Source organism: Lissotriton vulgaris, chromosome 6 (genome assembly GCF_964263255.1).
Source record: "Lissotriton vulgaris chromosome 6, aLisVul1.2, whole genome shotgun sequence".
In the NCBI taxonomy this organism is placed as follows: Eukaryota; Metazoa; Chordata; class Amphibia; order Caudata; family Salamandridae; genus Lissotriton; species Lissotriton vulgaris.
In genome coordinates, this window is record NC_141694.1 from 519,633,906 (window position 1) to 519,658,631 (window position 24,726).

Consider the following 24,726-nt stretch of genomic DNA (forward strand, 5'->3'; position numbering starts at 1 on the left):
CAGCAGTGGATTGAGGGTGCGCGATATATAGTTTTTGCAACTAACTATATATGCGAATTTCTATGGTTTTGTGCGAGTAAATTAAGGTTTTGTAAATGCTAATATATATATATATATATATTCAATGAAAAAACCATAGGTTATAGACCATATATAGTTAGGAATTAGCATTTACAAAACCTTGAAAATTCACTGAAAAAAGCATAGGTTATAGACCATATATAGTTAGGAATTCGCATTTACAAAACCTTATTTTACTCACACATAACCATTGAAATTCCATATATAGTTAGTTGCACTCACTATATATCGCGCACCCGCAATCCACTGCTGATGATGTCACATATTACATCATTCATGACATGGTCAGTGACATCACTGATGACATCACTGATGACATCTCAAATGACATCACTGATGACATCACTGATGACAACATCCAGTGACTGTATGTTTCTGTAAAGTTAAAATATGTCTTACATATTGAAGAATGAGTGGATGTATAAGTGTCTGGATGAAGGATTTAGTAGGTGCATGACTGACTGTATGAGTGAGTGATTAAATGTGTCTCACTGAGTGCATGGGTTAGTGACTAAACTGTCTTAATTTGTGCATCATTATGTCTGTTGTTCTGTAAACTGTTGCATGTGTTGATCAGTAGCTATATGAGTAACTATATGGGTTATTGATTGGTTGCCCAAGTATTTGTATGGGAGACTGAGTGTGTGTGTGGGTGGCTGGGAGGTGTATGACTCTGTGCATTGATGTGTGAGCAGTTGATTCACTAAATGTATGGGTTCAAAAGTGCATGTGGAAACAGCTGTATGAGCGGTTGACTGTGTGCATGAGTGTATTGGTGAGTGAATGGATATCTCAGTGCTACATGTTAAAGTAAGTACATATGTAAAACACAGTACATGTAAGAGTTGACATATATAAATAACTGTGCATAAGAGCCAGTGAATGTGTGAGTGGCTGTATGGATCATTGTGAACTTGTATCAGGGATTGTATAAGAGAGTAAATATGTGTTAGTAAATGTTTGAATAAGTAAGGTGTGTATAACTGTATAGTTGAGGAAATGGAGGTGTGATTGATTCTTTGCATGACTGACTAGGTGTGTGAGTAACTCCATGGATGAGTGACAGTCTGTGAGTGTCTGTTTACACTGATTGTATCTAAGGTTATATTAGAGTCTGAAGAGGTTCATCGTATTATCACATGAATGATATCATCAGTGATGTGATCAGTAATGTCAAATGAGATGTCATCAGTGATGTCATCAGTGATGTCATTTGAGATGTCATCAGTGATGTCATCAGTGATGTCATTTGAGATGTCATCAGTGATGTCATCAGTGATGTCACTGACCATGTCATGAATGATGTAATATGTGACATCATGAGCAGTGGATTGCGGGTGCGCGATATATAGTTAGTGCAACTAACTATATATGGAATTTCAATGGTTTTGTGTGAGTAAAATAAGGTTTTGTAAATGCGAATTCCTAACTATATATGGTCTATAACCTATGTTTTTTTCAGTGAACTTTCAAGGTTTTGTAAATGCTAATTCCTAACTATATATGGTCTATAACCTATGGTTTTTTCATTGAATTTCAATGGTTTTTTAAAAGCTAATATCTGTAGCTGTAAAATGTATTCTTCTTTAAATCTTAAAATATATTTTACATGTTTTTTAGACAATTTTTTAAAAAAAAAATTTTATGTTTCGCTCCCAGTCCGCGAACGGGTCAGCTTCCCGTTAGCTCAATTTAAAGCCGCGGCTCGGTCCGCGAACCGGTAAACGTTCCTTTAGCGTAACTGTTACGTTAGCATGACGTTTTGCGTTGTCGCGTAATACGTCATTGGACGCGCCAAGTTAGCGGACCCGGAAGCGGACCGGAAAGCGGAGCAAAGCGCGAAACGTAAACACAGCAGGTCATGTGACTCGGTAATAACACTTTTCATTGGTTCATTTCACTTTTGGTTTCCTAATGATGTAATACTAGGTCATGTGATCTAAAATTAACACTTTTCATTGGTTTAGAACTTTTGCTTTTCCCAAATGATGAAAACCCCTCCTTCTTTCCTCACTCTGACTTTCATCTTGGTGAGAGAAAGACCCTTTTTCATTGTTGAGCAATGGCTTCAGTAGTTGCTTCAGCTAGTGTACCCCCACCACCACCTCCACCTCCTCATGGGAAGAGAGGACCACCTGCTCAAGCAATCATAGAAGAAGAGGAAGATCAAGAAGAGGAGGAAGAACAGGAAGAGCCTGAGTTTTTGCCAGAGGAGCCCAGGAGGTCCAATAGAAAAGAAAACTACATCTGGCAATTTTTTAAATTTCCAGAAGGGCAAAAAAAAGTCAATGCCAGATATGTGTTTTGCCGTATTTGCGACAATCGACTTTCAAGGGGGACTGACAAGAAATACAGCTTTGGAAATTACACGATGCACAGGCATATGAGTAGGTGGCACCCAAACAATTATATTGCTGCCCAGCTTCGTGATGAACAGCAAAATCCCCCGGCAATGGCGAGAAGATCTGTTGTCCAAGAAGTATCGGGACCAGAGGCGAGGGAGGTGGTCCCGAACATTCAAATGGACTTGGGGGAAGTAAAGCAAGTGTGCGTGCGGTGTAACCAATTAATATGCTACAGAGAAAGTAGCATTACTCTTATAGTGAAAGCTATCAATAATCATGTTTGCCCGAAACGCCCCAAAAAATAAATTCTTCTTTTTTTCGTTGCTCCTGTTGAGCCCTTTTCAATGAATCATTTTTGTTTCCCCCTCCCCCCCAAAAAACAAAAAAATTACAAAATGGTCAGAAAAAACAAAAAAAATATAAAAAATGTTCAGAAAAATAATAAAAAAAATTTAAAACAACAAAAACCAAAAAAAAAGTTCTTTTCAGAACTACCTCCCTATTATAAAAAAAATTGGTAGAATTTTTGAAACTCTGCCAACCTCTATTTCTTTTAGTTCGCTCCCAGTTCGCACTCCGGTACGCGAACCAGGAGCGAACCAAAAAAACATGTTTAAAAAAAGAACAGTAAGTATAAGGGAAGGAAACAGACAGTTATGTTACAAGAAAGACAGCTATAGGGAGTAAAGAAAAGATACTGTTACCCGCAATCCACTTCTGATCATGTCACATATTACATCATTCTTGACATGGTCAGTGACATCATCAGCAGTGGATTGCGAGTAACAGTATCTTTTGTTTACTTCCTATAGCTGTCTTTCTTGTAACATAACTGTCTGTTTCCTACCCTTATACTTACTGTTCTTGTTTTAAAATTTTTTTTGAGATCATTCAGAAACAGTAACATTAATAGAGACAGAATGAGTGAATAAGAATGAAGAAGTATGAGAAGAGAGGGACTGAGAAAAATACTGGAAGGAGTAGAATAATTAAGTAATAGAGAAAGGAATGAGGGAAGTAGCAAACGCAGGAAAGTAAGGATTAAAGAAATGAAGCAGTAGAACTAATAGATGTTAAATGTGATAGAATAAATGATTGATTCAGGATGACGATAAGGTGTGTCCTCTCCAAAAGTTTGTTTAAGGTGAGGCCTACTCAGGGTTGCATATCAAATTTATGCTTGTTGAAGAATACAGAGGAGATAATACATGTGAAGGCCTACCATTGAAGTAAAACATGCCCACTTCACTCTTGAACAACGGCCAGACCTCTTCTGTGTCCATAGACAGACCTAAACTTCATCTGCACAATGTCATTTGTAAACTTAGAAAAACCAAAGAAATGTAATTGAAAAACGTGGAGTTTCTTTTGCTAATTTCACAATCACCTCACCTGTGTTGCCTTTGCTTAGGTATCTCATAGTGCAGATGTAGTCCAGCATATGAAACAGTACGCAGAAGTGCAGCAGTGTATGCATTAATACATGTGAAGGCCTACCAATGAAGTAAGTCATGTCCACTTATTACATCATTCATGACATAGTCAGTGACATCATCAGCAGTGGATTGCGGGTAAAAAGAGTAGAAAACATTTACCTTATAATTCTTGTTAACTTTTTCAAATATTTTTTCATACTTTCAATCTGTAAAAGAGAGAACAAACATTTCAAAAATACTAAAACATGTATTTAAAAATTTGAAAAGACAAGGGAAAAGGTTCAAGAAGAAACAGTTTTTCAACAACTTTGACATTTACAGAAGCCTCTGCTGCTCTACGTCCCCTACACAATCCTAAAGATATATATTTTAAACAAACAGTATCTTGATGCTGATGAAGTGAGGCCTATTTTGGAACATGGTGCATCTTTTGCACTGCTGATGTCTCACAGTAGTGATGCAATAGCAGCGCAAAAAAGATGTAAAGCCATCATAAAATTGTGTCTAACATTTTAAATGATTGTTTCAGGATGCAAATAAGATGTGTCCTTTCAAGAGGTTTCTTTAAGGTGAGGCCTATTCAGTTTTCAAAAAAAAACAGTACCCAGAAGTGCAGCACTGTAAGCATTAACTTTGACACTTACAGAAGCCTCAGTTTCTCCATATCTACCTCACATTTTTAAATGTATATCATAAGTACAAAAAGTAGAACATTAATTATACATGTTAAATGGTTTATTTTTGCTGTTCTCAGAATGTATCAAATTTCACTTAAATCAGTGACCTGAAGGTATTCATCATGTAACAGCGGGGAAAAAAAAACACAATCAAAATGATTGTGTTTAAAAAACCCATACAACCTAAGAAATCTGAATTCAAAACTCCTTAAAATTAACTTACTTTCCATAACGTCGAAGGATGTCCCATGAACAGCGTACACTCTGTTGTGCTATAAATATTTTCAGCCCGCCACTTTCTGAAAGAAAACCTCCATCGTTTTGAAAAATATGTTACATACAATAAAAGACTTCTCACATTCTACCACATGTTTCCACTTGGCCAAATCATGTTGCTGCGTTTTTCAACTCTTGTAATTCTTATAATGAAATCCCGTCATTTTCTATTTTTGCAACTTTCAAAAAGAAAACATTTAAGATTACTTTCACAATCCTGGACTACTAATATCTTACCCTTCTTTCTCACTCATGTTCTCCTTTTCCTATGACACTGATACTGCTTACTATGAAGCAGACTTACTTGCATCAGGTTTATATAGTTGGATTTTTAAATTGACATTATAATTAAAAGTTTTGGACCAATAATCTAGACAGCATTGCAGACTTACATTCCCTCTACTTCATGAACCTTTTGCAATTCCTCAGAGGAAATCCCAAGATTCTTTCCTTAAAATTTTGGTTTTAAAAACACCAGGTAAGAATTTTTAAGGTCAAACGGCAATTTTTTTTTGAAAGTTACAACAGAATCGTTGCAGAATGACCAGCCGTTTCGAGACTTTAAATAAGCTGTGTAATGTCCTGATGTTGTTGAAGGACCATCGTGATAGATAATTGCTACAGTTACAAAAGTCCTTCCTGATATTGACAGCTGAGAAGCAACAACATTTTTTATTAAAGTTGACAATTTTGATCCATCAGGCCTACATCGTTGGATCATTAAAATGACATACTGGCCATATCTTCGTATAAATAATGTTGACATCATTTCAGATTTACATTGGCTACACTCCATGTTGTGATCAGCTGCATTTACTAGCTTATTAAAGGAGACTGATTTACTGTCTGGCAAAGTTAAATATATAAATCTTTCTGAGTCTACACTAGTAGTACTTGATACCATACAGTTCTCGCAGTCATGCTGCCATTGATAAGAAAGCCCAAACAGGTGATCTACATCTACACCCTCATCTTGCAATACATCAAGCATATACATTAAAAACTCCTGACAATCCTGCTGATTATTTTCAGAGAAGTCTGTTTGACCTGAACATTTTCTTTCTACTTTTGTTCGATCAGTGCTACATTTCTCTAACACAGAATTCAACAAACAGCATAAACTTTGTTCCGAATTGAACACAATCTGTTCTTTTAAAGTCTCTAGTGAAAAGAGAACATTAACCACTACATTTGCATAGCAGTTGACACCAGAACTGTTTTCAAATTGAAAACCGTCAACATCTTCAACAGAATCCACTTTCTTTCTGCTTACAATTTTCGGTTCATCGACTTTTGGGCTTTTTGCTACAACCTCCCTACTATTACTGATATTTCTTCGTTTCCGGCCTACCACACGTTTCTCAAACAAAGGATATTGAGGCAAATGTGGCACATACTCTTTTCTTAACCTATTGTATTCCTTAACACAATCTAGATCCGCACAAATGTTTGTGACATCACAGTCAATCAAGTACAATCCCGATAAAGTTCTAACTTGTGACAATGCCACATATGCCATACCCTCCTTGAACACAGAACTGCCAATATTCACCAATGCACTATCTACACTTAAACCTTGCGATTTATGGATTGTCCCCGCATATGCCAAGCAAACAGGAAACTGTTTACGGCGAACATATAAGTCTTTAACAAGCAAAAACCTAGCAGAACAACGACCAATTAGCTGTACTTCCTCAATGCCATCAAATTTAATTTTTAAAAATTCAATTCCATCTCTATTTCTGTATTTCTCAAAATCAACAACATTACCCATTGATCCATTTACCAGACCTCTTTCAACATGTAAATTCCTTCTCAAAATGATTCGGCAATTTAAACACACATTCAAAGTCTTTTCAAAACCCGCTGTTTTAGATATAGTCTTCTCTAATGAATCCAATTTTGATTTCAAATTCTCAGACAAAATAATTGTTGATCCCATATGCTCTATTCTGTCAATAGCTTCAAGTTTCACAATCTCTTGCTTTTCTAAATTCAACATTTTGTTGTTGAAGATGGCACATTCTGCAAGAGTTGGCATCAAACATATTCCGGATTTCTTCTCAGTAATTTTCTGAAAAATATTCTCAGGCACAATGTCTTGTTCGGGATATAAATTTGACAGTAATCGTGCATTTAAAGCTTCTTTCCCATGCTCGGTCACTTTTCCAATTCTAATATCTTGTAGAATATTCTTGTAATCTTCATCCTTCGCCTGACGCATATTTTCATGCAGTTCAGCATAATTGAAATTTAACCATATATTGACGTTGCCAATGCTCCCTAGGCACTTCCTGGTATCTTCATGCGTGAGTATTTTGAACACAGGTTGTCCTTTTACTGGTGTCAGCTGCAGAAGATCTCCGAAAACAATGATGTGTTTGCCACCAAATAACACATCATACTCAGTTTTAAGAACTTCTTGCATTCTCAAATGCACAAAGGCAAGCATGACATTGGAAACCATGCTTACTTCGTCAATGATAAGAAGTTTCATTTTCCTCAAGACTCTTGAAACTTCACAACAAGCATCCCCAGATAACTTGTGGTATTGTAATTTGTTGTCATGCTCCACTGGCAGCATCAGTAGACGATACAAAGTAATACCTTTAATGTTATGTGCTGCCAGTCCAGTAGGAGCGGTAACAACACAAGACAACGATGTCTCAGTCCTTTCCTGCAAATAACATGAAATTGCTTTAATGAGGAAACTTTTTCCAGTTCCCGCTTCTCCACTCACGTACAGTCGGACAGGCTTCAACGATGTACATGAGCACTCTTTCTTCTCATGACTTAATCCATGCTCAATTTGCTTGGTAACTTCATCATATATTTTCCTCTGCTCAACGTTGAGTTGTTTTTCCAAGTCTTCTAAGTTAACTGCATCCTCCTGAGCATGTGCCATGGCTCTTTCCACTTCATTCATAGCAGTGGCAGCTTCATTTTCGATAATAGGTCCTCCTAGTGGATCCTGACTCAATGAAACAGAACTCTGACTGTCCTGAGAACTGTCTCTGGCAATCTCGGCTGCAATCGTTGCTTCCTGCTCAATTTCCAAAGTCAACATTTCTTGATATTTGGGAAAAGCAGGACATTCTATGGTCTCCTTAGCAGCAGTGAAAGAGTCTTCGTAACAGAGGAAATCTCCAAGCAGTTCCTCTTCTGCACGCCAAGGCTTGAAAAGTTGCAAAAGTGCTAAATAGAAAAACTCCTTTTTTTCTGGAGATTCGCCACTCAATTTTCGATGGTTTACTAATTGGCATTTTCTTTGCTTGACCAGACATCCCTCACTTCCAATTACAGCATACACTCCTTTCTCAATATCTTCTTTGATGTTCCTCTTGAATATATAATTTTGTAGAACCTCATATAGACAAACATTCTCAAGGTGACTGCTTCGATTTGGATAATATGTATCCAACATGTTGGTCTTCAAAATGTCGGTACTGTTTGTTTCCTTTTCTGCCAAATACTCAATTTCCCGGACAGGTTTTAGAACTCGATTTCGCGTTGCAGCAAGACCAAGACTCGCCCAAACGATACTCCTGGATTTGGCCTAGAGACTAGCTGAAGACAACCGGTCAGAACATTCGTAAGCTCCGATTTCTCGATGCGACAACATCTTCAGACTGAAACTGTACAACTTCTTGCTGAGGCTCTTTTCATGGGAAATGTCCTCCCACATATCCTTCAATTCTGTCTTTTCTTTTTTGGTGATGTAAGATGTCACATACCGAGCCACAGCCATACAGTTGTCAGCCACAAACTGTATATCCATGTTAGCATTCCACATGGACAAAATCACTGGGTTGTAGTCGTTGATGTACTTGGACCCTTCGTTCCTTTTCAAATTGTATGTATTTTTGGGTGATTTCCTCGTCACATTATGTCGCAGCGAAGACATCAAACTGTTCACTCTTCCTTTAGAAATCACCGGTCGTGGAAAGTTGAAACGACATTTGGTGTAGAACTTGTCCTTGTTTCTGAATTTACGACGACAGTACTTTCCACAACGATGGCTTTGGAAACGTAGAACTTGTTCTCTTAGGCTTTTCTTCTCCGTTGCGTTTGGAACAGCACACCTAGAATACTGTTCTATGAAATTCATCACTAAGTCATCCGGATCTGTTCCAAATTTAGGTGCATCCTTGATCCACAACAACATATGTATATGAGGAGCACCTCTTGCTTGGTACTCCTTTCTCCAGAAGAAATCCAACACCTCTCCAAGAGGTGGATTCTTCTTATTTGTGATGAAAGACATCATAGCTTCAAATCTATGATTGAAGTACCTGCATACATTCACTGGATCCAAAGAACACAGTTCTCCAGGTGTCTTGAATTCAATGTTTTCAATATTTCCATTTGCCTCTCGTAGAAATTCAAGTAAGTCTTCCCAGCCATACTCGGCACAGCTCAGAGTAAGGAACCATGTTGGAGTTCCTAAGTTCCTCAGCATACATTTTAAATCACCATGACGACGGTACCAGTACTCATTAGTACCACGCTGACACGCCATGAGATTAATTAGGTGAGAATCCAAAATACTGTCTTGGACATTGACTTTATGCATAAAGTCACTTGCCGAGATGTTTCGCATCTGTATACCACTTTTTAAGATGTGGTTCACTGCATATGACAGTCCAGACAGATCGCTTTCAAACAGGAGATGAAACAAATAGGGAATGCATTGACGAAACCAAGGATCATCTGCATACAATCGTAAAGTCCGGTATTCAGACGCAGGAATTTGATGAGGTCGCTCATCATATCTTCCTCCTTGACCTGTTGGAAATAGCTGTGGGAAACACAGAGCTTCCAAACTTTCCTCCCAAACACTAATGGGACTCCCTTTGGCTTGTTTCATTTGAAACAACTCAATTGCATTCCCCATGACTTCCTTGGAATGCAAAGGATGAACACTGTAATGTTCATATATTTCTTCACTTTTAGAGGCCTCTACTTTCTCAATTTGGCCAGCACACAAATCGCTATCCTCTTCATCACTTACTTCCTCTTCTGCAAAATATACATTTATATAGTACTTATTATTTTTCTTCAAATACAATGTTGCCTTTTTGACTTTCCTAACATCCACTAAATCTTGCCATATTTTCTTATTCTTTGTCGGAACCTCATTAACCAAGATAACCAGAGGTTCCTCTTCTACTTTTTCTACTCCAATTGTGTTAATGTTTTTGTTCAAATCTAGAGGCAAATAAACAACTCTTCCCTTTAATCCTCTCTGTAAATCTGATGGAGGCAACTTCCCTGTCTTTGGCTCCATTCTTACAATAGCCTGAAAGGGATGGATACTTTGAATCAAAATAGATTCATAAGTATTTAAATCCTTCAATTCAGAAGGAACCTCAACCAATTCCAGATTATTATGAACCGCCCTAGCAGGCATCTGGTTTTGGTTTAATTTGTTACAACAATAAGTACATACACGTTGATCCGATCCCAAATCAAAATAATTTTCTACCATCAAGTATGTGGCAAAATCCTTCCATTCACTATTATTTTCCCTTTCACTTTTTGCATATAAATCCACTAACTTAGTCTGATTCTTATAATAAGTGCGTCGACAACACACACAAGTGAAATTAGGCCTCTCACTTGATTTCATCTGAAACATGGCAATTTCCTTCTGAAATTTATCTGTACTAGAAACCTGTACATTATCTTCAACATTACCCTCTACTTCTGGGTCAATTTGAACATTCTCATCTTTACTACCAAAGTAACAAAACTCAATTTCTTCACAAATATTCTTGACATCTATTTCAGAACCATGCAAAAGAGCAGCACATAATTGTTTAAGCATAATTGCTGGACTCTTAGCATAATACAACATTCTCACTAATTTTCTCACTTTATTATGATGCACTGCTAGCATCCTGAAATGATGAAAAACGCTCTGGCATACTCTCCTGGAAAGACAAGCCAGTGAATGACCACGCAAACCTGTCATTTGTCTCACTCTGCAAGGATCTAAATCTTGCAACAACTTCATTTTCTGCTTCAAACTTTTCTTATTAAATGTCCGTATAAAATCACAAAGCAAATTGATGGAAACCTGTCGCACACTGCAAATAGAACTACACTTCCAAATGTACACAGGACCCTTAGGACGTCTTCCTAAAACCTCATTACCTAACACCTCGTCTGTCTCTGTTGTCACAAGTTTTTCTTTTTCAACTGGACAACCATCCTTCACTTCATAAGCTCGACCACTGGTGTCAACTGCAAACACCAAATCATTATCCTGAAAATAACTCTCCTCATTAAAAAATGCCTCACAACTTGAACTATGCATCCATTCTCCGGAAAAAACTTCACAAAAGTTACTACGATTTACTACTCTCTTCCATCTACTATTTGATTTGAAATCAGAAATTACCTTGCTTAGTTTCCTAATTCTATTGATTACCAAAATAAATAACTTTCGCTTAATTTCAAAAGCATGATCAATACTTTTCTCTACATTTTTCTTCTTCTTATAAAATGCCACTTTCTGTTGGCCTTTCTTAATATTTTTTAATAAATTAACTATTATCCTGTTGCGGAACATTCGTTTTCGAATGTCCCTAAACTGTTGTTTCCTTCTACTATCATGCACAGAGTTATCTCTTGCTCTACCAGTAACATTTTTGATTGGTCTTTCCTTTCATTTAAATTGCTTTTCTTTTTCTGGACTGAAACATTTTTTGGAGAAATACTTTTTTTACTACAAATATTTCTTAAGAATGATTTCGTGCTCTTACCCGGAGCTTTCTTGGTGATTTCACAAGTATTTTGGGGAGAGGACTGCTGCAATAATAGATGATCTTGCTGTCTTTGACGTTTTCTAGCCTTTCTAATTCGATTCTTAGTTGGCATTTTTCAAATTTTGTAATGATCTGCAGTTGAATCTGTGGAAAAATATAATAAAAAATGTTATTAACCACTATTACCAAACAGTAAATGAATAACAGTCATCAAAAACTTAACACCCTACTTATTATTTAACATAGCAAATCTTTTGCACCAGCACTGCGTCACAAAAATGACACACAGTGGTACAAAACAGGCATACAAAAATCATAAATCTCTCCCTAACATTTTAAATGATTGATTCAGGTTGACGATAAGGTGTGGCCAATCTAAAGGTTTGTTTGGGCCCAGATCTTTGGACTGGGGTGAATGTGTGTCATTGATCCACATTCGGTCCATCACCTGTTTTGTTTGTTTGAGGTGAGGCCAACACATGGTTGCAGATGAGATTTTCACTTGTTGAAGAAAACAAAGGAGATAATACATGTGAAGGCCTAGCAATGAAGTAAGTCATGTCCGCTTCACTCTTGAACAAAGGGCAGACCTCTTTTGAATCTGTGGTCACACCTAAACTTCATCTGCACAATGTCATTCATAAACTTAGTAAACACTAGTGATGTAATTGAAAAATGTGAAGCTTCTTTTCCTCATTTCAGAATTACATCACCTGTGTTTCCTCATTGACTTAAAATGTCCTTAATGCACATGAAAGCGTTTTTTAAATTGCCCTTGCACCATTTTTGGGTCATTTTGAACATGGCTATGTTACTCCCATAATCAAAATCTAAATTTGCCAAGCACAGGTGGGAGCGTATTTACAAGAAACTTGCCCCATGAAGAACGCTTTCCATTTAAAAAGGGAAAAATAACATCATAGACACTCAAATGCCTTATAAATATGGCCCAAACAACCTATGAAGCTCTAGCAGTACATATCCAGAAATGTAATTGATTTCAAAAATCGTTTTTAAACACAACATATAAATCAATTGTATACCTACATTCAGTTGGAAATGACTGTAAATGTCCTTGAGACACATGAAAGCGTTTTTTTGAATGCCCTGGCACCATTTTTGGGACATTTTTAACATGACTATGTAACTCCCATAATCAAAATCTAAATTTGCCAAGCACAGGTGGGAGCGTATTTACAAGAAACTTGCCCCATGAAGAACGCTTTCCATTTAAAAAGGGAAAAATAACATCATAGACACTCAAATGCTTTATAAATATGACCCAAACAACCTATGAAGCTCTAGCAGTACATATCCAGAAATGTAATTGATTTAAAAAAATCGTTTTTAAACACAGCAAATAAATCAATTGTATACCTACATTCAAGAGGAAATGACTAAAAATGTCCTTGAAACACATGAAAGCGTTTTTTTGAATGCCCTTGCACCATTTTTGGGACATTATTAACATGGCTATTTAACTCCCATAATCAAAATCTAAATTTGCCAACCACAGGTGGGAGCGTATTTACAAGAAACTTGCCCCATGAGGAACGCTTTCCATTTAAAAAGGGAAAAATAACATCATAGACACTCAAATGCCTTATAAATATGACCCAAAACAACCTATGAAGCTCTAGCAGTACATATCCAGAAATGTAATTGATTTCAAAAAATCGTTTTTAAACACAGCATATAAATCAATTGTATACCTACATTCAAGAGGAAATGACTGAAAATGTCCTTGAGACACATGAAAGCGTTTTTTTGAATGCCCTTGCACCATTTTTGGGACATTATTAACATGGCTATGTAACTCCCATAATCAAAATCTAAATTTGCCAGGCACAGGTGGGAGCGTATTTACAAGAAACTTGCCCCATGAAGAACGCTTTCCATTTAAAAAGGGAAAAATAACATCATAGACACTCAAATGCCTTATAAATATGACCCAAACAACCTATGAAGATCTAGCAGTACATATCCAGAAATGTAATTGTTTTCAAAAATCGTTTTTAAAAACAACATATCTGTTTCAGCTTACATGAGAGACCATGGAATGGGCTCCATGTACAAACAATGTGTTACTGCATGCCAGAATGCTACACCGAATATGCAATTACAATTTCTCCAAAAAAACAAAATCTATTTGTATATCACTTGAGACAAAGCCACATTTTAAAAACACAGCTTTCTTCATCATTTTCTCCTTAAATCATACTATTCTCTATCTAAATTAAATAAATCTTTTCTCACCTTAGCAAATACTTTTTGAGTTTCAAAACAGTCTCAGAAATACTCCAAATTGTCTTCAGCAGAACAAAGAGGATGCACTCCAGAGGCTGCAGCTATTGAAAGCACAGAAATACAGATATTCATTACACATATCTCTCATATTAGCCAATCATAACTCTTCCCTCACTTTTTTCAAATCAAAACCCTTCCCCCCTCTGCCCTCTCTGCCTTTTTTGCTTAGCAACCACCTCCTGAAAGACCTCTCATGTTTGCAAATTGAACTCTGAACTCTCAGTGCACCTCCGTATCCAGTGCAATCTTTCATTAAATGTTTCTTCCTTGACCATTCAAATTACATCTTTCAAAGAACACATCCATGCACCCTAACTTTCTGTTTTCAGAAATGAAAATACACCAATCACTGCTAATGAATCATTAGGACTGGAAATCCACAGTTTTTTTTCTTTACAAACTCCTACTGTTTCAACTGCCCTTTCATTACCACACTTCATCTGACTGCAGCCCAACCTTCTCTCACCATGTTTAATGTCTGGATTGTTGGACATAGTTACATCTACTGGGCTCAAAGGTATGCTGAGAACAGAAATTTACCTAACCTCAATTTACAAGATGTGGAAATTAAGTGGTTGGGCCAAAGAGGATTAAAATGTCACCAATTGATACCATTGGTGAAAACCTTTATGCATTTGCCAAAACCTGACCTGTTAATAGTGCACTGTGGAGGTAATGATTTGGGCACTTTGACTGGGGTAGGTCTGGAAATGCTTTTAAAGGACACCTTTGAGCAATTAATGGCACTTTTTCCTCAAACTGCCTTGGTATATTCCAATATATGCCAAAGACAGAAATGGAGGTGGTCCAACCAATTTTGTCCACAAATTGAGAAAGCGAGGAAGCATGTAAACAAATCTGTTTCAGCTTACATGAGAGACCATGGAATGGGCTCCTTGTACAACAATAACTTGCGTTACTACATGCAAGATATCTACAGAGGAGATGGAGTTCACTTCTCAGATGAGGGCAACAGAATTTTCATTTTGAATTTAAGACTGTGCATTGGTACCTACTTATAAGAACCAAAATGTACCATAAACCCAAAAGCTCTTCTCAGAGCTACCCTACATCTGATCACTCACAATTACTATTTTTCTCTAACTTTTTTCTGTAATTTTCAACAAACTACGCTCAAAGAGCGCTACCCGGTACGCGAACTGGAAGCTAACCGCGCAAAATTTAAAAAAAAATGTTTTTTCCCCACACATATGGTCCTCCTCAGCCACCCTCAGAAAACCTAGGGGGTCAAAATACTTGTACCGTGCCCCCTTCTACCCATTCTGAACATTATTTGCCCTCCATTTTATATCTTAATTCGACTGAAACACAAAATGGTGGACTCCCGTTACGCTCCTAGTTCGCGGACCGGACCGCTTCCCGGGAAGCGGTCCAAAAAAAAAGGTGGGAAAGTAATTCACAGAAAAACGACTGGAGACACTCTCACCAAATATAGATTAGCTCATACTACATAACAATCCCTTTCATTTTCACAGATTTGATTGAAATTCCATTTAGCCATTAAGCCTGTAGACCTCTCTAAATACCGTGAGGTAAATTACTTCACAAAGCACATCTGAAGTGTTGGAATTGACAACCAATGAAAATGTTACTTTCATTTTCTACTTATATTACCTGACATTTGATTAGTTATATACCTGAATATATATAAAGGAAGAGAAGAAAACACAGCCATTTTGACTGCTACTTCTTGTTGTACATTACATTTGAATAGCTACTAAACACTTCAACTTGTTTGTGAAGGTAAGTTGTTATTTTTAAAACTGAAGTATATTGTGCAATATAACTTAATATGGTAGACTTTTTCTGATAGATATATACTATCCCTCTGTAGTAGTTATGGATTTAGATAGACTTCTCTGTTATAGTTATGAATGGAGTTAGGCTTGTCTTGGTTAAATCACATACACTTTTTTATAGTCCTATTTCCGCTCTGATACTATACACTGCCAAAAGATAAATTCACTGATAAAAACTGCCTATCTAAAATTAATCCCAACAGTGCCCTATCTCTACTAATATATTTTTTTTTAATCCAAATTTCAGGCAAAATGGAAGGCGAGCAGCAAGTTCAATTTAAAATTGTACTGGAAGAGAGCAGCCAAGGAAACATTGATGAATTTATGGATCAAAGTAGAGACCAGGAACTACTACAATGTGTTGAAGCAGTGGATAACCTGCTTAAAAATGAGGACATGTTACACCCTCATAGAATACAAAATATATTCAATGACAATTTTGAAATTTCTGACAATGAAATGTTAGAAAGTTTAATGAATTATGAAACACAATCAAAATAAAAAAAAATACTTTAAAAATAAAGAAAACAAAAAAAAATCAACAAAAACAACAAACAATTAACATACAGTATTAGAAAAGTCTATCATTCTTTTATCCTTATAGTACGCTGCCCAGAACGCTTTCCGGTTCGCGTACTAGGCGCTCACCACGCAAAAAAAATAAAAAATTTATGGTAATTTCCCCCTTTGTTTTGGCCTCCTCTTGTCTCTCGATCCTACCGAGAGACAAGATGGCGGCCGCTCCGGACTGTTTAGAATGTTGACAGACACCGGAAAGCCAATCAGCTTCGCATCGCAAAGTTCCGTTACGCGAAAAGTACGCGAACCGGAGCGCTACCCGGAGCGCTGTTACAGATATATATCTTAGTTTGAACGTTAATTTCTCAAAATCCACTGGAGCACATATATTGAGACCTAGCAAAGGCACATCGGGCTAACAGTCCCTACAATTTTGCCAAGTTTCGTGCAAATCCATTCAGCCGTTTGGGCTAAAAGTGAGGCCAACCGCCCTATGGAAATTAACATGGGAAAAACGCGTTTTAGGACCCCCCTTTTCTCTCGGCCCCCCCTTGCCGAACACCCCCCAAATTTCCAGGGGCTGCTCAGAAACAAAATGTGCCATTTTCCTGAAAATTTCAGCCAATTCCGTCCACAAACGCCAAAGTTATTAGACATAGAATTTTCAGAAATCCCATAGGGAAAAAATCCTAACTATATATACCTACTGGCGACCGCCAGTAGGTAATATATATATATATATATATATATATATATATATATATATATATATATATATATATATATTACCTACTGGTATATATATTACCAGTAGGTATATATAGGTATATATATTACCTACTGGCGTCTCGCCAGTAGGTATATATAGTTAGGATTTTTTCCCTATGGGATTTTTGAAAATTCTATGTCTAATAACTTTGGCGTTTGTGGACGGAATCGGCTGAAATTTTCAGGAAAATGGCACATTTTGTTTCTGAGCAGCCCTTGAAAATTTGGGGGGGTTTTGTCAAGGGGGGGCCGAGAAAAAAGGGGGGTCCTAAAACGCGTTTTCCCCATGTTAATTTCCATAGGGCGGTTGGCCTCACTTTTAGCTTGAACGGCTGAATGGATTTGCACGAAACTTGGCAAAATTGTAGGGACTGTTAGCCCGATGTGCCTTTGCTAGGTCTCAATATATGTGCTCCAGTGGATTTTGAGAAATTAACGTTCAAAACAAGATATATATCTGTAACAGCGCTCCGGGCTGCGCTCCGGTCCGCTTACTTTTCGCGAAACGGAACTTTGCGATGCGAAGCTGATTGGCTCTCCGGTGTCTGTCAACATTCTAAACAGTCCGGAGCGGCCGCCATCTTATCTCTCGGTAGGATCGAGAGAGAAGAAGAGGTGAAAAACGAAGGGGGAATTTAATGAAAGTGGGCAAGGTAGACCCCTCTTGACCCCCTAGGAATGATGTCGGGGTTATTAAAGGGTCCCGTGGGGAAAATAAAAAAAAAAGATTTTTCACGGTAGAAGCGCTTCTCGGGCCGCGAACTGGGCCGCAAACTGGTAGCGAAACGGGAATTCGCCATTTTGTGTTTCGTTTTAATTAAATTACTAGGTATAAGGGGGTGCGGGAGACGTATCCTGATCCCTTATGTTTTCTGAGGGTGGCTGAGGAGGCTCATATATGTTGATACTTGTCTTCCAGCGGCAGTGCGTGTTTTTTGGTTTTTTTTGCTGCGTGACGTCTGTTAACGTTCGATTCGATGGAAATCAGGAAGTGTTGACCGCCAATTTGTCACTGCGATAAAATATTTTGTTATAAATGAATCCTTATTGATAAACATTGTCTGGGCCATCTTGCCTTTTTTCCAATGCCACAATTTTGTCGTGCACGGCAGCCATTTTAGATGCCTTGACCAGACCCACTCTCTGCACGCCGCCGATCCTCAGCACGGCTCCCCACCCTCGCAAGCATCTCCCCCACGCACTGGTCACCCCGCTCTCTCTCTCATGCATGGGCCATAAACCTCCCCCCATCTGCGCTGTTCTTCTCTGAGAATCACACCCTGTGCCCGCCCGACACCTCCCTTTCACCCTATTCACTACCGCACCCTCTGACACTCCTCTTCCTCTGTGTCCGATTGTCCAGGCCGGTCCCAGGCTATCACCTAGCCCTGCGGATGTAGTTTATGGCCCCAGCTGCAGAGAATCCAGACATGCCAACCCTCCCGATTCAGGCGTGAGACTACCGATTTCAGTGCTAGTCTCCCGCCTCCCGATTCCTGCAAGCAAAAACCCGATTCCTCGGGGGTTTCAGCTGACAGGGCTTGGTATTGTGTTACGTGCTAATTCTTCCAGGAAACGTCAGAGGGCCGATGCAGGGGCTCTAGAAGGGGTGATAAACCATTTAAGCCTCATTAACAAGCGCATGGTCTTTTAAAGATATGTGAAGTACTCGGGGCGGCGGTGTGTGTGTGCCCTCTTTCAGGAGCGGGCGGGGGGGGGAACACTGCCAGCAACTTGCCAGGCCAGGCAGTGTTCAACACTTGCATCACCCTTTCTCTGCCTGCTATTGCGCTCCATGCTTCGGAAAGGTAAGAAAAAGAACGTGCATTTGAGTTTGAAATGTCCGATCCTGTAGCAGCACACTTCCAAAGCCCACACATGACAATAACCCGATTCAAGGCCCCATTCACCCGATTTTTTAAAAATATATAGTACTCCAACAAAGTAGGATTATAAAACTTTATTAACTTTATAAATATATCGAACGCAACAAAAACTGTAAATACATTTAAACATTTTTTGGCAAAAAGAAGCAACAATGGTCAGTAGCTGTCTTTTGTGCGAATAGTCCCAAGGCAGCACAACGTGCTGAATTCTGGACGGCACCCAGGTGATGTTACCTGGGTGCCACACTGGTTTTTGGTTTCCTACAATGCAGCTCAGAAAAACATCGTGGGGCGTCCCGGGTGGTGCGGGGGGAGGCCTCGTCAGTAGCGGTCTGTTGTGCGAATAGTCCCAAGGCAACAGAACGCGCTGAGATGTGGATGGCACCCAGGTGATGTCCAGTAACTTGCCGCACTTGTTTTGGTATCCTACAATGCTGCTCCGAAAAATGGCATGGGGCGCCCCGGGGGGGGGCGTGGGGGAGGCGGCGTGAACGGGCGTCCCCAGGTGGAGGCTCGTCTGCTGTACTGGGGCGCCCCTTTACCGTTTCAGTTGCCATTCTGCCCGCTTTTGCTACACTGTTCCTCTTCCGCCATTCAGCTGTTTATCGCCCGCTCTTGCGGCTACAGCGTCTCGCTCACCATGTAGTTGAGTTGCGCCCACTCTTGCGGTGCAGCGATAGGCGGCTGCCATTGGATTCTTAAAATGGCGGACGGCTCTTCGGATTTGGGCCTGGTCCACTAAAATGGCCCTGGGACACCTTGGAACTCGGACGCTTGCCTGCTAGGGCTTGGGCTCCATCCTCGAAAGCGTCCCCTCAGCCGTGAAGATTCTACAAAAGTCTTGGGAGCCCTCGACTCCTGCAGGCTTCCGGTTGGGAGCGGCTGCCATGATTGCTCGCGGAATGACCACGACGGAGCCACGAGATGGTGGTGCTCTCATGCTGACGCCAGCTTCAGTCTGAAACATCCAGAAACAAGGTGGGGCTTTCATCGTTTGGGAAAAAAAAATGTTCTAAACCAATGAAAAGTGTTATTTTTAGGTCATATGACCAAGCCTTCCATCATTAGGAAACCAAAAGTAAAATGAACCAATGAAAAGTTTTATAAACAAGTCACATGACCTGTTATGCGGCATAGGGCTACAAAAAGCGTAGAAAATCCGTTAGCACGTGAGGCGGCGTCAGTAGCGGACCGATGTGCGAATAGGCCGAAGGCAGCACAACGCGCCGAGATCCGGATGGCACCGAGTTGTTGTCCAGCAAGTTGCTGCACTGGTGTGGCTATCCTACAATGCTGCACCGAAAGTCGGCGTGGGGCGCCCCGTTGGCCTGTAAGGTCGCGTCAGTCAATGGGGGCTGTGCGTCTCCCCCAAGATGGAGGCTCCTCGGCTGTAGTGCGGCGCTCCTTATCTTTTCACTCGCCGTCCAACTGAGTTGCGTCCGCACTTGCGGCTACAGTAGGCCGTAAGCATCACAGCGCGCCGAGATCTGGATGGCACCGAGGTGGTGTCCAGCAAGTTGCCGCACTGGTGTGGCCATCCTACAATGCTGCGCCGAAAGACGGCGTGTCCAGCTGAGTTCCGGTCACTTGCGGTACAGTGACTCGAACGCGCCGAGATCCGGATGGCACCGAGGTGGTGTCCAGCAAGTTGCCGCACTGGTGTGGCCATCCTACAATGCTGCGCCGAAAGTCGGCGTGGGGTGCCCTGTTGGCTTATGAGGTGATGTCAGTAGTGGACCGATGTGTGAATAGGTCGGAACCAGCACAAGGCGCCAAGATCCGGATGGCAAGTCCTGGATGAGTGCCATAGTTGAGAGTTCTGAGCAGTGCTTGTAAGACTATCTGAAGCTTATTTGCACCTGCTGCAGCTTCACTATTGCCCGAGGTGGTGTCCAGCAAATTGCCGCACTGGTGTGGCCATCCTACAATGCTGCGCCGAAAGACGGCGTGTCCAGCTGAGTTCCGGTCACTCTTGCGGTACAGTGACTCGAACGCGCCGAGATCCGGATGGCACCGAGGTTGTGTCCAGCAAGTTGCCGCACTGGTGTGGCCATCCTACAATGCTGCGCCGAAAGTTGGCGTGGGGTGCCCCGTTGGCTTATGAGGTGATGTCAGTAGTGGACCGATGTGTGAATAGGTTGGAACCAGCACAAGGCGCCAAGATCCGGATGGCAAGTCCTGGATGTTGAGTGCCATCGTTGAGAGTTCTGAGCAGTGTTTGTAACACTGTCTGAAGCTTATTTGCACCTGCTGCAGCTTCACTATTGTCCTGGTGTGGCCAAAGATCGCCCATGACATAGGCGGCCGGCTCCCGGGGTCCGGCGGAACTTTTTCCCTTTTCCATTCTGCATCTTGTCCCACAATCCGTTTGACCTGAAGACACGACCAGGTCCCTGAATGTGTGCAGGGGGACGTTATTGATTGAATCAAAATGGCGGCTTCACACAAAGCTGACTCAAGCGTTGCTGTTGATGCTATACAGACAAAAATTGGTTTTCAGTTTGTACATTCTTCAGGATTTTTTTTTCCATCCAAGGCTGATTGAGAGTTTGTAGAACAATGGCTTCAGATTTTCAACATACTACTCTTCAACATTCTTCCTAAATGTAACAATGTGAGACTCACTAGGAGAACAGCTGTTTATCTTTCCTTTCAAAATGCTGCCAACAATATTTTCTGAATGGAAGACACCATCTTGTAGCATAAAGGGCCGAAAGGGGTTCTGGTCTGGCCGATGGTTGGTGGAGACATTTTGACTATATCTTGGACCTGCCCGGCCTCGCCCAAAATGGCGCCGGTATAAATGGGACTCGTAACTCCTTGTTATGTACTGGTTGAACAACCTTGATATCACGAGATATGAATGCAGTTTTGATGCTCATGGCGGGCGGGGACGAGAATTGATTGAATATTTCGACATCCCTATTGATATTAAGTTCTGATGTGTTATTGATTACTGTACTATTGAAAGTTCGAATTAACGTCACCCATGGTACTTGCCCGCAAATGTATATCTAGATGATTTTTTTGTAAGTGGCTTTGTCGTATTTTAATTACAAAATGTACGTCCACCGATTCCGCAACTGTTAGACACCTTAGTTCTTGCAACCTAATGGCCCGCTCGTTACGTTCCTCTACAGTGTAAATGTCTCCTCATCATATACGATTTCAGTTTGCTCCGTGGCCGGCCCACGTGGTTATAGGCCCGTATTTGTATACTGACATTTTCACAATAAAGGTTTTTAAAACAAAACATGGTAGTAGTATTTACATTGGTAAAGTTTTTACTTTTAGTCACTGTTTTTGAATCAGTAAAAGGCAAGTGAAATAAAGCAGTCCAATTACATGACGGATAAAAGGTATAATACGTAGGAACGCAGTAAAGATAAATGGTCAAGGGCAGTTGTGTTTTCCACTCTTGCAACATAAAGTGATCGATAAGAATCTGATAATCAGGCGTATCGGCGAGTAAGACAGCAGGCCGAGCCTCTTTTACTCAACGGCCCCGTCATGGGACGAAGAAACGCCCTTTTTCTCGAAAAAGGAATATATTTTACTTGCAGGACAGTTGTAAATTTTCCGGGAAAGTACATTAGCCTGGAACATTACAACATATATGTTTAAAAAAAAATAATGTTCGAAACCAATAAAAAGCGTAATTTTTAGGTCATATGACCAAGCTTTTCATCATTAAAATAACAAAAGTAAAATGAACCAATGAAAAGTTTTATTAACAAGTCACATGACCTGTTATGCTTACGTTACGCGCTGCGCGCCGCGCCCCGGATCACTTCCGGGTGCGCTAACGCGGCGTGTCATATAACGCATTACGCGACAACGTAGGTCAAGAATATAGTCAAAATGTCTCCACCAACCAGCGTTCGCAACACAACCCCTTTCAGCAGTCCAAAAAGTTCTGTTAAATGACAACAGAGGGGACAGGCAACAAGAACCATCAGTCAAAGAGGGGAGGGCAAGTTCTTCTCTACCGGGTCATGTTGGGGCGCTACCGGAACTGATCGAATTGGTAGTCTACAGTGTTTCTGGATGTTTCAGACTAAAGCTGGCGTCAGCATGAGAGCACCACCATCTCGTAGCTCCGTCGTGGCCATTCCACGAGCAAACATGGCAGCCGCTCCCCACCAGAAGCCTGCGGGAGTCGGGGGCCCCCAAGACTTTTGTACAATCTTCACGGCTGAGGGGACGCTTTCGAGAATGGGACCAAAGCCCTATCAGGGAAGCGTCCGAGTTCCAAGGTGTCCCAGGGCCATTTTAGTGGACCTCGCCCAAATCTGAAGAGCCGGCCGCCATTTTGAGAGTCCTGTGGCAGCCGCCTATCGTTGCATCGCAAGAGCGGGAGCAACTCAACTACATGGTGAGCGAGACGCTGTAGTCGCAAGAGCGGGCGGTAAACAGCTGAATGGCGGAAGAGGCACAGTGTAGCAAAAGCGGGCGGAATGGCAACTAAAACGGTAAAGGGGCGCCCCACTACAGCGTGTCTTCAGGTCAAACGGATTGTGGGACAAGGTCCAGAATAGAAGAGTCATCAAAAGGCAAAAAGTTCCGCCGGACCCCGGGAGCCGGCCGCCTATGTCGGGGGCGATCTCAGGCTACACCAGTGCTATAAGACTTGGGGAGGGGGTCGGAGCCAAGCGTCTTCTCCGAGTCCGTGCCATCACACCGCCCCTCGGGGGCCTCCGTCAAGCTGTTTAGGGAGGTACCATATCACATTGTTTTCAAATGCAGTCAGGTCCACAAACGACCCTCACTTACTTTGAGAATAGTGAAGCTGCAGTAGGTGGAAATAAGCTTCAGACATTGTTACAAGCGCTGCTCAGAACTCTGAACTATGGCACCCAACATCCAGAACTTATGCCATTTGAGAATGGCAGTGACATCGAAGCAACTCAGGGACCAAAACCATTAACGTACTTTCACGTATGAAAATCTTACTTGGGGAGGGGGCAGGAGCGAAGCGCCCCCTCCCAGTCCGCAACACCACACCGTATGTGGAAAATCTGAAGCCATCGTTCTACAAACTCAACCAACCTCGGATGGAAAAATCTAGAAAAATGTACAAACTGAAAACCAGTTTTGGTCTGCATAGCAACAGTAGCAACGCTTGCTATCAGAGTGCATGAGTTTCATGCTGGATCGATTGAGCTAGCCGGATCGGGCAACAAAAAGTATAAAATAGTTATGTAAATAGTTATTTAATAAAATGTTTTTCCCTGTTACTTTGCTGGTGTGTTGTATATATTTTTAATATTTGCATAGGGTTTGTCGTTATTTTGGGCGGGGTGGGTGACGGAGCCGAGCTGTCTTGCAGCCCTCATGGTGTGGAGCTCAGTTCATCTCACTATTTTCGTATTTCTCATGAAGGGTTGTTCTTAATGTTTCTATTTTAGCGAGGTCAAAAAGAGATCCAATTAGTGGCCTACTGATTTTGCTCGATTACTTTTATTTTTTTACACGATTTTTCACTATCTGCAAAGACTAAACAGAGTATTGCGACTTTGTGCTTGTTTGTAAATAGAGAATGAACCAAAGAGAACCAATTCTAAAACAGTAAATGCTTGGATAACAATCAATCAAATGGAGAGACAAGCAGGCACGACGGATTACAACGGGGGTAAAGGTCTGCGTTAACTACCCTTCACTATCTGCAAAGAGAGAGTACTACTAAGAGTAAAGAGGGGAGGGGGGGGCAGCGTTCAAAGCACATCAGCGTGCATAAACACGAAAACGTTTTTACCTATCACGTACTTGACATTTGACAGCTTTTGATATTTGCTATTAAAAAACCATTGAAATTCACAGAAAAAACCATATGTTATAGTC